This window comes from Numida meleagris, chromosome 4 (genome assembly GCF_002078875.1).
Source record: "Numida meleagris isolate 19003 breed g44 Domestic line chromosome 4, NumMel1.0, whole genome shotgun sequence".
Taxonomy (NCBI): Eukaryota; Metazoa; Chordata; class Aves; order Galliformes; family Numididae; genus Numida; species Numida meleagris.
In genome coordinates, this window is record NC_034412.1 from 44,425,982 (window position 1) to 44,439,519 (window position 13,538).

Genomic DNA, 13,538 nt, shown 5'->3' on the forward strand with positions numbered 1-13,538 from the left:
CTGGCTTTAATTATTCATGTTTAACATTCTGGTCAATAAATTATTGAATAAATAGGAAGAGCGAAAGGCTGATGAAGAATACACAGGAAGAACTGATGAATTAATCATTCTGCAGAGGTCAATACAAGGTCTATACACCATTTATAAAAAGCTCAAACTCTCGACAACGGATTTAAGGAAGTTTTGAATCAGAGCTACTCTAAGATCTTTGGTTGAGAAAGTGTCTCTATTCTAGCAGTATGGCATTCACAGACACGGCAAGGATACGCACTGGACAATACTAGAACATCCATGGAAAGAAGAATGCTATCAAGACGTATTTAAAGTCTCGGGGAAGCAAAATCAAAGTTAAATGGTACGTAATTAAACCTGTTAATTAGCTCAGAACTCCACAGCCATAATATTCTTTTGCATACCAATAATACGAGCTAAACAAAAATATTCAAGTTTTTGATGTTTGTTTCAAAGCAGCAGTTAATTCAGTGCCTCGTAACACTGAGCAACATTTATTAAATCTCTACCTAAAATAGTAATTATCATAAGCTGTCAGAGAGAGTGAAAATGCAATACAGACAAGCATATTAAGCCTACTGAAATTTCTGATGTTCCAATTTATTTTTCAATCTGTAAATACACTACTTTGAAAGTAAGAAGTATGGGCCCTTTTTCTTCTAAGAAGTGAAGTATGATTCTTATTGCTTCACAGTTATAATCAAGGCAAAAAAATGCATTGCTGTTTTGTTTTTTTTATGTCGCTTAGTATGTCTTTCTGTGGAACATCATTAATGGAAAACATGTAACGCGGATTCATAAAAGACAGGAATTCGAGCTGTAACCATCTCAGTAAGGTACAGGGCATTTCAGTAATCAGCTTCACAATAGAATTTGGCTCTCTGAAGAAAATGATGGTCACTTGAGGAAGTAAAATAATGTCTGATTAACTGATAGCAGAATTTTGTCATTAACGAGCATCTTCTCAGACTGATCCAATTCCGTTCCCTTTCTGAAGAAACGGAATACAATTCAGGCCTTCTCCTGCCCAAGCTTGACCCAGGCTAGTACAAAAGGTATATGCTCCCAGCAGCTGTTCTTTAGGAAATAAGTCCTACGTATTTATTTGGACAGCAAAGGAAAAAGGGTAAGATGTTGTTTTCTACATCAGGAGAAGGTATATAAATTGGGAATACGAAAAAGAAAACCATGACCTCTTTCAGTTCTGAGAACGGTGACAAAAGCCTGAAGAGATGCACAATTCATAGCATACCATGACAGAATTTCTATGTCGTTCAGTTAATAATCCCTTGCTCAGTACATGAATTGTCATATCTTTTTAACTACGAAACGTTTTATCTTTTCCATGTATATGAACTATAACCTTCAGAAAGCATTCTCAATCTCACTCCAGACAACTGAAAGTAAAATGTTCTAGCACACAACTTTTACATACTTAAGGGTGCCTTTTAAGATGCTCTTAGTGTTTCCTAGAAGGACAATTTTTGTTTCAAATTTTGACAAAGAAATTCAAACAAATATATGATTTGATATGGATGCTTTTACCACCTTAACACTAACAGCTATAGAACCAGTTTTCAACAACAATAGAAAAGAGGGAATTAAATTTTAAATGTAGGAAAGCAAGATGGTTTTTACAATGATTACACAAATATTTTGTGGGAAATGCAGATTAATTGAATATATTCTACTATTTAAATTCATGGTATATTTTCTATGGAAAACATATTTATATGTAAAATACGACAGAAACCATTGTACCAGAAATCTAGTGACATTTGCAACATTATTTATCTATAATACAATGAAACAAACCTACGAGACTTCATACGTACTCCTTTTGCCTTCTCTTAAATAGTCTTCTGATTGCTGCTACAAATTTTTGCCTTGTTTTTGTCATGCTTTTCATAGACAGGAAAAAAAATACATGAAGACTAACTAAAGTACAAATAAATAGAAGCAATATCCAAATTAATAAAAAGGGGAAAAAAAACTAAAGAAGAAAATAGTTTTCAAGTGAACATGCTTAATGCTAGAATAAGGCAGTTTAGAGGCAATTCTACATCTCTTGATAAAGTTAAACAGGACAGTTATTTGCAACAATGCTTACTGAACAGCAACAAAATAATATCTGAACTTACACAAATTATTTCCAAAGAAAACAACTGATCTAATGGTATTTCATTAAATAACAATGATATAGCCAGATTCCTCCTTTCTGGAAAACTTCACAAAATGAATTTCATAGACTTGCATCCTCATTACACTTTGAGTTATATTTGAAATACGGATCACAATTGCATTATGAACTCAATAGACAAATTAAAAGCACTTCCAGAGCTTCTTGCTGTCCTTAAACAGGTCAATTATTACACATCACACAGTCAAGATAGCAAAACACGGGGCAATTTGCTCAGACATTATTGAAAAATCACAGGTTCAGAAGTTGTGTTTTTGAAACAAAATTAGCACAGAGAATTCTGGAAACATTTCGTATTCTATGTGCTTGATTGAAAGCTTACAAAATCAGTGTTAGTGAATTTAGAGCAATACTACAGTATGGATTTTTTAGCAGAATTCCATATTAATTATTGAGCCTAACATTGCAAGCTCCTCCCATAAAGCATGTGTGAACATACATATACACATGAGCAGTCTTAGTGAAATACTGAAACTTATTCTGCATATCCCTATGGTCCTCAAAACCTAGTCATTTCTGGAGTCCACAATGAAAACAATGTCATTTGTACTTCTTCATCAGTGACGTAGACATTGGCATTGAGTGCATCCTCAGCACGCTTGATGATGATGCTTAGCTGAGTGGCGCAGCTGACACAATAGAAGGAAGGACCTGGCGTGTTGGTTGTTGAGAAAATTCAATGTGAGCTTATAAACAAGACAGAGACTGACTTTTTTACGTGATCTGACAGCAACAGAATAAGGAGGAATGGTTTTAAACTAGAGAGAGGAGATGTAGGTTAGATGTTAGGAGGAAATTCTTCACTATGAGGCTGGTGAGGCGCTGGCACTGCTGCCCAGAGCTGTGGGTGCCCCATCCCTGGAGGTGCCCAAGGCCAGGTTGGATGGGGCCTGGGCAGCCTGAGCTGGTGGGGGCAGCCAGCCCATGGCAGGGGTTGGGGCTGGATGGTCCATAGGATCCCCTCCGACCCAAACCATTCTGTGGTTCTATGATATGATTCTATGAAGGCTTTTGATATTAGAATGTTTATTTTCTAAGCATTTGGTTAATAGCATAGCATATGTTCATATAGTCCTACTCCTAATGACTCAAAAGGAAAAAATATCAGGCCCGGTTCTCAATTTTTTCATGTTCTGTGTAGTTTTTTAAAATACTGCTGAAACATTATACTCTGCTTTACACCGCTGCTGCAGACCAGAGGGTTTACAACAGTAGAGAAAAAAATTATCAAATCCATTCTCTCCGCAATGAGAAGGGCTGCAACATGCACAGCTGGAGAAAAGCAAAATAGGAACTGAATGAAATGTATAATCCCCTCAAAGTAATCGCACTTATTCTCATGTTAAGCTGAACAAAACCATTATATATAATCATTATAAATTGAATGCAGTATCTAACATAATAAAATGTTTGTTTTATCACTTTACAGAAATGTAGCAAAGGTTACAGATCTGCAAAGAGAACTACGCTAATAAATTGTTGCTCCATGTTTACAATTTTAACTGTCTCTTAATCTAACATTAACAGAAATACCCAAGATTTTCAACATCGAACAAAACATCCCTTCCTTCCCCCAACAACTCCCCCAACGGGAGAACATCAGGAACACAGAAAGGAGAAAAAAGCCAACAAAGATTCTTCAAACCTGGGAAAAGGCAGAGCAGAGGGGGGCATATTTCTCCGCTCCTCTCCTGCCTGGTAACACTGTTGCAGCAAGCAAAGACCCTAGATTCCAACAGCCCTTTTTCTCATTGTTTCAACACCACAGCCGTCAGCATCCGAGTGGCTCAGCCCAACCAATTTGGTCATCTTCAACATGAACCACAGGTTCGGTTGATGAGAACAGCTCAGAAACACGATTATGCACAGTTAGACTTTAAGGAAAGACATCATTCCAGACAGACATTTGGTTTTCTACACAAAGCAGCCAACAAAAGCGTAAGAACAGAAGCTGAGCTGGCCCTACACAGATCCAGAACAGGCCTGCTTGAGCTCTGTGTCACAGCTGTAACATGCTAGCAAGGGTCACCACTGCCTTTCATTTCACCCTAGCAATTAACACGCACACAGCCAGTGAATTCTGCAGCTGCTGCGATCTCATAGACTTGTAGGAAATGGAAAAGCTCTGAGCACCAGGACAAAGTACATAGGCTGACAGGATGTAGTTAAAAGATGCAATCTGTCAACAGCCTATTTGCCTGAAAACTCTGTTTTCCCTCCTAACAGCAAAAAAACGTAGCCCTCTGATGGTACTGAAAGATAAGAGATGACTTTTCAACACCAGTGGAGAATCTAATAAAGTACAGAAACAGAACCTAGAAAGCACTTATCGTAGTGTCCACTGCAAACTGAAATTTTTAGTTGATCACATAGTTCCCAAAAAACAGAGAAATACCATTTGCTTCAGTAACAGAAATCAAAGACATTACAACCCGTTATGTGAAAAGCGATCAACTTCAATGCCCTGCATTTTTCATAATGGAAACCCACACTCGGTTGCTACAATAACATAACTTGAACAGGAGCTTTGCTTACAATACAGGTTTAGCACTCCAATTACCTGATGATAAAAGATTTTCTCCCATCTTGAAATTTCACTGGCCCATACCAATCTTGTTGTCACAGCAGTTAAATTAAGTTAAATGCATCTACTGGGCATTTTCCTGTAACTCACAGTGATCTTACTAAAATCAGAGGATGCAAAACACAGAATTCACACCTCTGGATGCAAAGTCATGCTTGGCCTTAACCACAGCAACTCTCCATTTCAAGTCAGGACTCAAATCAGTTTGTTTCTCAGCATATAACCTGGCTTATGTGGACAAGTGCTGATGAAGTGCCAGAGAACCTACTCTTACTGAAGTCGGTAGTAAAACTCCCACTGACTTCAGTAGGAACAAAAGCCAGCATCAGGTCTCTAAAACTGATTATTATTCTTTGCAAAGCACTATATGCATTTCCCATCAGCCCCCTGCAGAACGATGATGGTCTCTCAGCTTCCTAATAATATCGCCTCATAGAAAAGCACCTCTGACTACCAGCACTAATTTAACTTCTATGACCACCTGAGGAATACTGTCTGACTTTAGAATATAACCTGAAGAAGAAAAAAGAGCCAAGCCCTATGGAAGAAGAACCAGGGCCAGACCAACACTAATGACTCTGTGATAACCCTGTAACTAACAACAACAAAGGCAATGCTATGTTTTAAGGAGATTTTGTACAAATGTCTATTCCTCCCTGCACAACATACATCTACGAATAATATTTGCTTCTGGATGCACAAGCACTCGCTTAGATATTTAACAGAAAATTACTATTACTTCTAATCAGTATTTAATTCACATAACAAACGAAAAGCTAGAGTTCATCTTCACATCTTCAGTGGCACTTCAGTCTTGACCATGACTCACCCCCTAAACATTTACTAATTAGCCCTTCTTCTTGAGCGAGCTGACAGACAGCATACCTAGCAGCTTCTCACAGAAACAAGCTTTGCACAGAAAGCATTAGCACCCAATTTCTAGATCTAGGGTGGAACTCAGTTAAACTCGCCTTGCCCATGACATAGCAACCACCTCAGTAGTTACAGGTGCTACTTATCAGACTGAAGGTGAAAGCATTCTTCTGGGATGACAGACATGTGGGACCTGCAGTGGAGCTTTCCAATTCAAAAGAATGTTTGCTTAGAAATTAACACAGCACAAAAGGATCCTCATGTGAAATGGGAAGTTCTATTCCAATTCCCTTGCCAGTGCAAGCATGTCCAAAATTCAACAATGATACTGCATAGAAATGCAACAATTATTCAGTTCTACATGTGATATCACCTGTGGATCTGTAGCTGGAAATCAGCAGCCAACAAGATTTCAGTTTAAAACTGTGTAAATGGAAGAAATGGTTTGATTTCATAGTACAAGAGAGAGCATTGATACCTGACCACAGAAGATGCAATACAAACCACTGGCGTATATCCTAAGGAAAGCGAAAACATTCAGAAATACTTTAGTTACTCTTCAGCTAATTAACACGTTATGACTGTGTTCATCAGAGTGAGATTTTGCAGTAACACTGCACGTATTCATTTGCTGCTTTTCTGCATCAGAGACTGTGACAGCACGTTGACAAAACAACTTTCTGCACTGAGGTACTTGCTGCACTGATTCTGCAGTACATTTTATAAGCTATGCAATCACAAAGGCAAAGAGCAGCGTTGTGGCAAAGTACAGGTGCTCCTTCTTTTCTCTTTCTTTGCTGAAGGAGATGGAAAAGATTAAGCATTTGCCCTCTCTTGAGCAGGTGCTTCACAGAACATCACATGTAGAAAGATAACTTCATTTTATACATTTTATGGAAGCGAATTACTAAACAAGAAATCAAGATTTTCCTCCAGATAAGAAATATGAATATCAAATAAAAACTAATTCAGAAGTAATTCGCAAGTGCTGCAGCGCCCTCTGCAGTTTGTGTGCACGTTCTGCAGCTACGCCTGCAAAACGATTAATTTGGACACACTCCTTGCAATGAGCAGAAGGTCAATAGTAAAATCTCTGCATACTGAAACCCAGAAGAATTAGCATTTCTATGATATTATTTTACTTTTTTGAAACATAGGAAAATCGTGCATTGATTTTTTAATTCTTCTCAATGCATTGAGTGTTAAAGGAGGTGGAAATTTTTTGCTGCCGCTGTTCAGAATTGGTCAGATTCCTCAGTGGTTCTTCTGGCATTTATTTTCCTGGAACATGACAGAAATTTGCCGTGTCTCCTCTGGTAATTATTTGAATGGTTATTTCTAAAAAGTATCCAAAATAAATTGCATTTATAAAAAGCTGTGTTAACTCATTCACGAGGGACAGGGAATAATATTGCACAGTTCAGACATCTGCACTATTATGTCTTCATTTCTTCAACCAGGGAGCCCAGAACTGGACACAGTACTCCAGATGCAGCCTCACCAGAGTAGAGAAGTATGTACAGACAAAAATGAAATCTATCTGGATTAATATTATATAGCATATCTTCAGGTTAATGAATGTGTATAAAGTCCTCATTTTTATATCGCGAGTCGCGAAGAATTCTGTGCAACAAATGCATCAACCCAAGGGCCCAAATCCTGCAGTGTGATAGGTAGTAAAGAGAAGGTATAAATAAAAACATCATATGGAGAATACTTGCTTCTGCTTTGAGGACTTCAGGTCATCAATATCAGTTACATGGAATGGTAAACTCTTCCTGTGAGGTGCAGAATACTTTAGGGTCTACAAAAGTAACTAAAGCCAAGAAAACACTCCATGGTGCTGTAGTTCATTTTGCAGCCTTTCTTCACCCCAGTGTTCTCTACCATGCAGGCAGGGGAAGAAGGAGCCACAAAGTAAACCCAAGTAAGAAGAGAGCGAAGTCAGGATACACAGAGCCTAAGCAAGAGGGAACGAAGTATGGAAAGAGCAGTTAAGCGGGAGATCTGTTGTCACACTTCTGTAGAGCTGTGTGACATAACTTGCACAACTCGCTTTTATGGCTTACTAAATGTGATATATTATTAATGCTGCTGGAAGGAGATAGAATAGAAATAAATTGTTCTGTATTTGTAGATCCTTGTGTGTGAAAGGGATGGGGAAAAGAAAGCTGTGGAATGATAACCAGGCATATAACTTTGAGTTCAGAATACTTGCATTAAAATATGTTCATTGTTTAGTCTGATCTGATTATTTATCATTTATCATTGTTTAGTCTGATCTGATTTACTTATCATTTTTTTCCTCCCATGAGGAGGTTCCAGGTAGAAAATTCTTATTATAGCTTTCCTCAGAGGCACCTAGTTGAAAAGGTTTCCATATCAAATTATGTAATTGTTATCTTCAAAGCTAGGAGAAGGTCACTTGATGTAACAGAATAACAACAGTGAAGCCGGGCTTGCTGATGTTGGCCTATCTTTATAAATGTTTATAAATGTAGGTTTCATCCTTTCTGAGATAATATATTTTATTTAACTAAAGCAGTGAATACTTGAGAGTTGTCTAGTTAATGGAACGACAGATGATTTGATCCCCAGCTCGATGTTTTAGAAGTCCTCCAAAGACTTGTTTTAATAGCACTTTTTTATAATCTACAAAATCGACACAGTTTTCTTCTACTTGTAATCATAGGATAGCCATCAAAATAGAGCTATTCAGTGAGATAAACTGTAGGGAAAAATAAACTGTACTAATGCCATCTTTAGTTCCCTTATACTAAGTTTTGTAGCAAACAAACTGGATTTCATTTATTTATTTATTTTGACAACTTAGTCCATCAATGCTTTTGAGATGTGGGAAGAGGGGAAATCTATAGTATAATAGAATTGATTGGAGAGATGGTTGTTTCCCCAGAACAAGTTATGGAACGAGTTAGAAAAGGAGAAAAGTAAGTTGTTAAGCCAATCTCAGCTAGTATTCTAGAAGAGCATTGGATTGTATACATGTAGAATCACGGATGTCTCTTTGAAATTTTATTCAGAAATCGGTGTTTATTAGATAATTTTAAAACTGTCCTTTTGACTACTATCTCCAGTTTACTGGAATATTAACAGAAGTATTTCTAATATTGCGTTTTTGACGGAAAAATTATTGAGAAACAGAACTGAACACAGCAGCCATCCCCACACTACCTTCACAATGGTAAAAGTGTTTCACTATGAGAAGGTTGGGTTTTTGAATGACAAAATCTTACCGTGCCCTCTTTTTCTAGATAATTGAAAGCAGAGAATAAAGTGACCTTGTAGATGCAAACTGTGATGGAGCAGTGACAGTGTCCCACTCGGTAAGATGTTATTAAATCGGCATTTACGCAGAAAATTTACTGTGAGAAGAATTAAATTTTATGCCATTACAAGCACATTTTGCTGTTAATTTCTATCAGATATTTTTTGGGCACAAATCATGCTTCTGATCATCTGTATGAAAGGAGACTCCTGGAGTGTTATCTAGAGGACATCCTCCCACCAGAAGGAATTCTGACATGGTTATAATTTCTAGACAATTTGTGCTGGACTGGGGAGCGTTATGCCCTTCCCAAGAGAGCAAGGGGCTATTGTCAGTGTTCACATGTCTGATAAACTTAGCTTCACCTGTGACTGTTCTGATCACTGACAAGCCCAGTGAAATAACTTAAGTAGTTAACTTGAAGGCTTCTATAATTCTCATGTTTAGTTGTTAAATGTCATCTCTTCCTGAAGAACACAAGCGGTCTATGTCTGCAAAGGCTAGAAAGTTCACTTTTCCAAAGGTAAATCTACTTAGCATCAGTGGATTACTAGTATTTGAAATACCCTAAGCCTATACACCCCTCATCTAGCCTCTATGGGTTTGTTTTGGTTTCATCAGCTGTACCACATCAGAACAACAGTTAGGAGAAAACACGGCGCAGCCCAGTCTACCTAGGAATTCTGAATCTGAATTTCAATATTTTAAAATATTGTTGCACCCAAAGCAAGGTGTTTTATGCCTTAATAAGTGCTGGGAGACCTAGTCAACAACTGTCAGTTTTGTTTTATTTTCTTTGATGATAGGGAATGTGAGGTCCAGTCTAGAACGACTCAAAAAAAAAAAGAAAAGAAAAAAAGAAAAGGATCTTGTAAACAGAAATAAGGATACTTACAGTAAAGAATAAAGAAATGTTGTCATCATTTCTCCATGAAATCATTTGGATATACAAATGCTGAGGGTTGGGGGGGGAGGGGGCATGCTTTTTTTTTTTAATTAATAAATTAGCTTTGACTTACTTGAACAAATTTCTTGGCCCGCATATAAAAACCTGACAAAAATTAGGATCAGTTCCAACCAAGAAGTTCGAAACATTACAATTGTTAGGACCCTTACATGTACACAAATGGAAATGGAACTGCTCTTGGAGAATATGGCAGCACTTGGAGTTGTCGGGAAACAGAAATAGTGGTAAACAGATGATGGTAAACAGAGATAACTCCATTTATAACAAGCTGATTTTCAGTCAGGTTTTGTAATGCAGTGGGAAAACAAATGATTTGAAAAATACCTTACCATATTTCTTACACTCTATGAGCTATAAGCATCATACTTATAACAAATGCTGTTCACAATTCTCATTCCAATAAACTTAAGAATAACGAAGCAAAAATGAACACATTCCTTAAAATTGCTGGGAGGTAAATCATAGCTGAGAATTTGAAATAGTAAACTGAATTCTTTCAGTGGAACTTTCTCATGGAGATGTGAAATTTTTCTCTTTGCAGATATTTTTGGACAAGTCCATCATAACTGTACCTACAAGCACATAGTGATACTTCACAGTCACCCATTCCTTTTCAATTCTAAAACTTACTTCACACAAAGTTAGGTTTTTCTGCTTATTTGTTTGTTTCCCATAAAAACATTTCATTTGGAAACATGAATTTTTATTCTGTTGTTGAAACAAAAACACAAAGAATACACTGATAACAAGGCTACCCAGACCAGTATACCATTATTTTTCTCTTCCACTAGTTTAAAAACACGAGTGGATACATGGAAGATTGTACTTTCTAACATCAGTGTCAGTAGTTAGCAGGCTTTTGGTGTACAAAAAGTTATGTTCCGTTCTTTCTTAGTTTCCGTTAGTAATTAAATCAGTGGGGAGTAATATGTAGCTTCTGGTTTGGCCTTATCAGCGCAAATCAAAACTTTAAATGATTTCTGCAACTTAAAAAGCAGCCATGCAAATTCAGATATGTGGTGAAGTAAACAGAACAGCTACAGGTGGATAAAAGATGTGTATTTCTTAAACTTCACATATAATATGTAAAAGACAAATCACAACAAAACATTCCTCTAAGACTGTTTTCCAATTTTTAATCAAATATTTCTAAAATATTTCATATAAGTTGCTCGTGGAGTACGCAAAAAAATGCACATCTACTTGTATAGCTATGCTTAGCTGCTCTACACGCAGTCTTAGAAATCCCATTTGAATGCAATTGCTTTCAATAACTCCAAAGAACACAGTCCTGATTATCAGCTTGAGTTACAGTAAAGCCAAGCGAAGAAAAATATTTAAAAATAAAGGTTATACCTTAGTATAATCATACTAAAAGGCAAAGAGTGTGCTTATATACCCATATACATCCTCTGTATTATAAGTCTCTTCTAACACCACACAGTCATATGTTTGTAGTCACGGTGTAATCTGAATGTTGCTGTCCCAAAAACTTCACGGGCTGAGATTAACTCGTATTACATTTGCCACTAGAGGGAGCCAATTTTATTCCATAAACATAAGCGAAGACAAAACCAAATTCTGTTTTTCAGCAGGAGCATTCCCAGTCATTTTTTTTGACATTTTTAAAGTCAGAAAAGATATTTTAAAATATTTTTTTCAATTATGACTGTGCTGCCTAATTTGAAGGTTTCTAGAATACTTTTACAGTAACCCAAATTTACAAAAGTTTAAGAATAAATGTTGAAAGCAAGGCTCCTCATACTTACTCCTCAATCCTATCTTTTTGTTAATAATTAATCCCTTCAACTATTCAACTAATTTAGAAAGTAAACAGCTGTCCTAATGAATTTTGGTAGACAGCACACATGAAAGATGAACTTAAATTAAAGCGCCTTACCTTGTGACATTTAAAGTCATTATAGTTGTGACAGGTCTGCTTTTTGGTCCAGGAGGAGGATGGAAAACCGTTTTCTTCTTTACTGGATGGGACAGCCACAGTTTTCTTAATTACATTAGGGCAAGCAGAATGGCTTGGATAAGGATCAAATGTGTCTCCTTTCACATCCCCAACTGAAAGAAAAAAGAAGTGTCAATCTACAATGTAATTGATTTTATTAAAATATTTTTCATGTGAAATTACATAAGAACACCGACTAGCAGACTGTGTAAAATAAAACCATACTGTTGCTTAAACTTGCATTTGAAACTTTAAGGAAAATTTTAAGTAATTATATGAATTCATAGTTTAATATGTTATTTTCAAGTCTGGATTTTGAGGGACGGATCTTAAAAATATGACAGAAAAGGTAAATCTATAACTCACCACAGTGACCTATGCTGTGGTCAAAAAAAAGTAGAATTCCTATGTCACTAGTAGTTCACCAGTACACCTCCACATCCAGCGCAGGTGTAGAGATTGTTATGTAGAGTAGGGCTAGGACACTGTTGTCAATACGCTTGATTGTATTGAATATATCACTGGCTCTTCCTGCAACATTATGACCCCTAGCACTCTAACAGTGGCAAATTTTAGCTAAAAAGCAATCCTCCTTCTTCATCTTGAGGATTACTTCTCACAATCATTTTTAGTCATTTTCAGTTAACGGTATAGAAGGACACTGGATGGACAAGTCCGGGATAAAACGCAGAAAGAACTACTTAATTGAAGAACTACTTTATGGTATCAGTGACAGAGGACTGGAACAGGCTGCCCAGAGAGCTTGTGGAGTCTCCTTCTCTGGAGGTATTCAAAACCCATCTGGATGCCTACCTGTGCAATATAGGTATTGCAGGGAGCTTGCTTTAGCAGGGGGTTGCACTCAGTGACTTCCATAGGCCCCTTCCGATCTCTACAACTCTGTCATTCTGTGAATTTCAGAAGCCCTCTAACTGCAACCCAACACTTGGTCGTTGTGAATATTTCCCATTTCTTCTTGATTTCAGGGCAAACTGTTTACAGCAAATGTTCATTTTTCCTCAACATCACCCTGATTGAAGCCTGACAGAAGGCAGGGCAATGCCTGGATGAGAAGTCTAAGGAACACAAGGCCCTGAATAGCAAGCAGGGTGAGCAGGGGGCTGATTCCCTGAGCAAAAACCAGCAGAAATGGGGATCAGAATCAGCTGGCCACAGAGCTGCCTCAGGGTGGGAGCTAACAGCACACATTGAGCTCGCCAGAAATGCCAAGGGACATAGAAGAAATTGCTTCATCATTAGGAAAGTTGTTTCCTGAACATCATGAAATCAAACCATGGCGGTGCGACGCAGATGGAAGGCAATGTGGACGAGTCCCACTTTGGGATTAACTGTGGGGGCCGCCCACAAGAGACAGGAACGGCAACAACGAAGGCAGCAGAAAGGCCCAGGAAGAGCAACGTCACACCTGAGCTGCACCCAGCATCGGGGTGCCAAAGCAAACAGGCAGCACTGGAAACGTGTAATAGCAGAGTGCCTTATACATATTCTGCGCTAAAACGTGGCGGCAGCACTACGCTCACTTTGCTCACGCTGCACGTGCGGAAAGAACAGCAACCAAGCTCTATTTAAATAAAGATCGAAGCCATCTTCGTTGCACAGCGCGCGAACCCCGCCTCACGTCACGTCGCCTCGCGC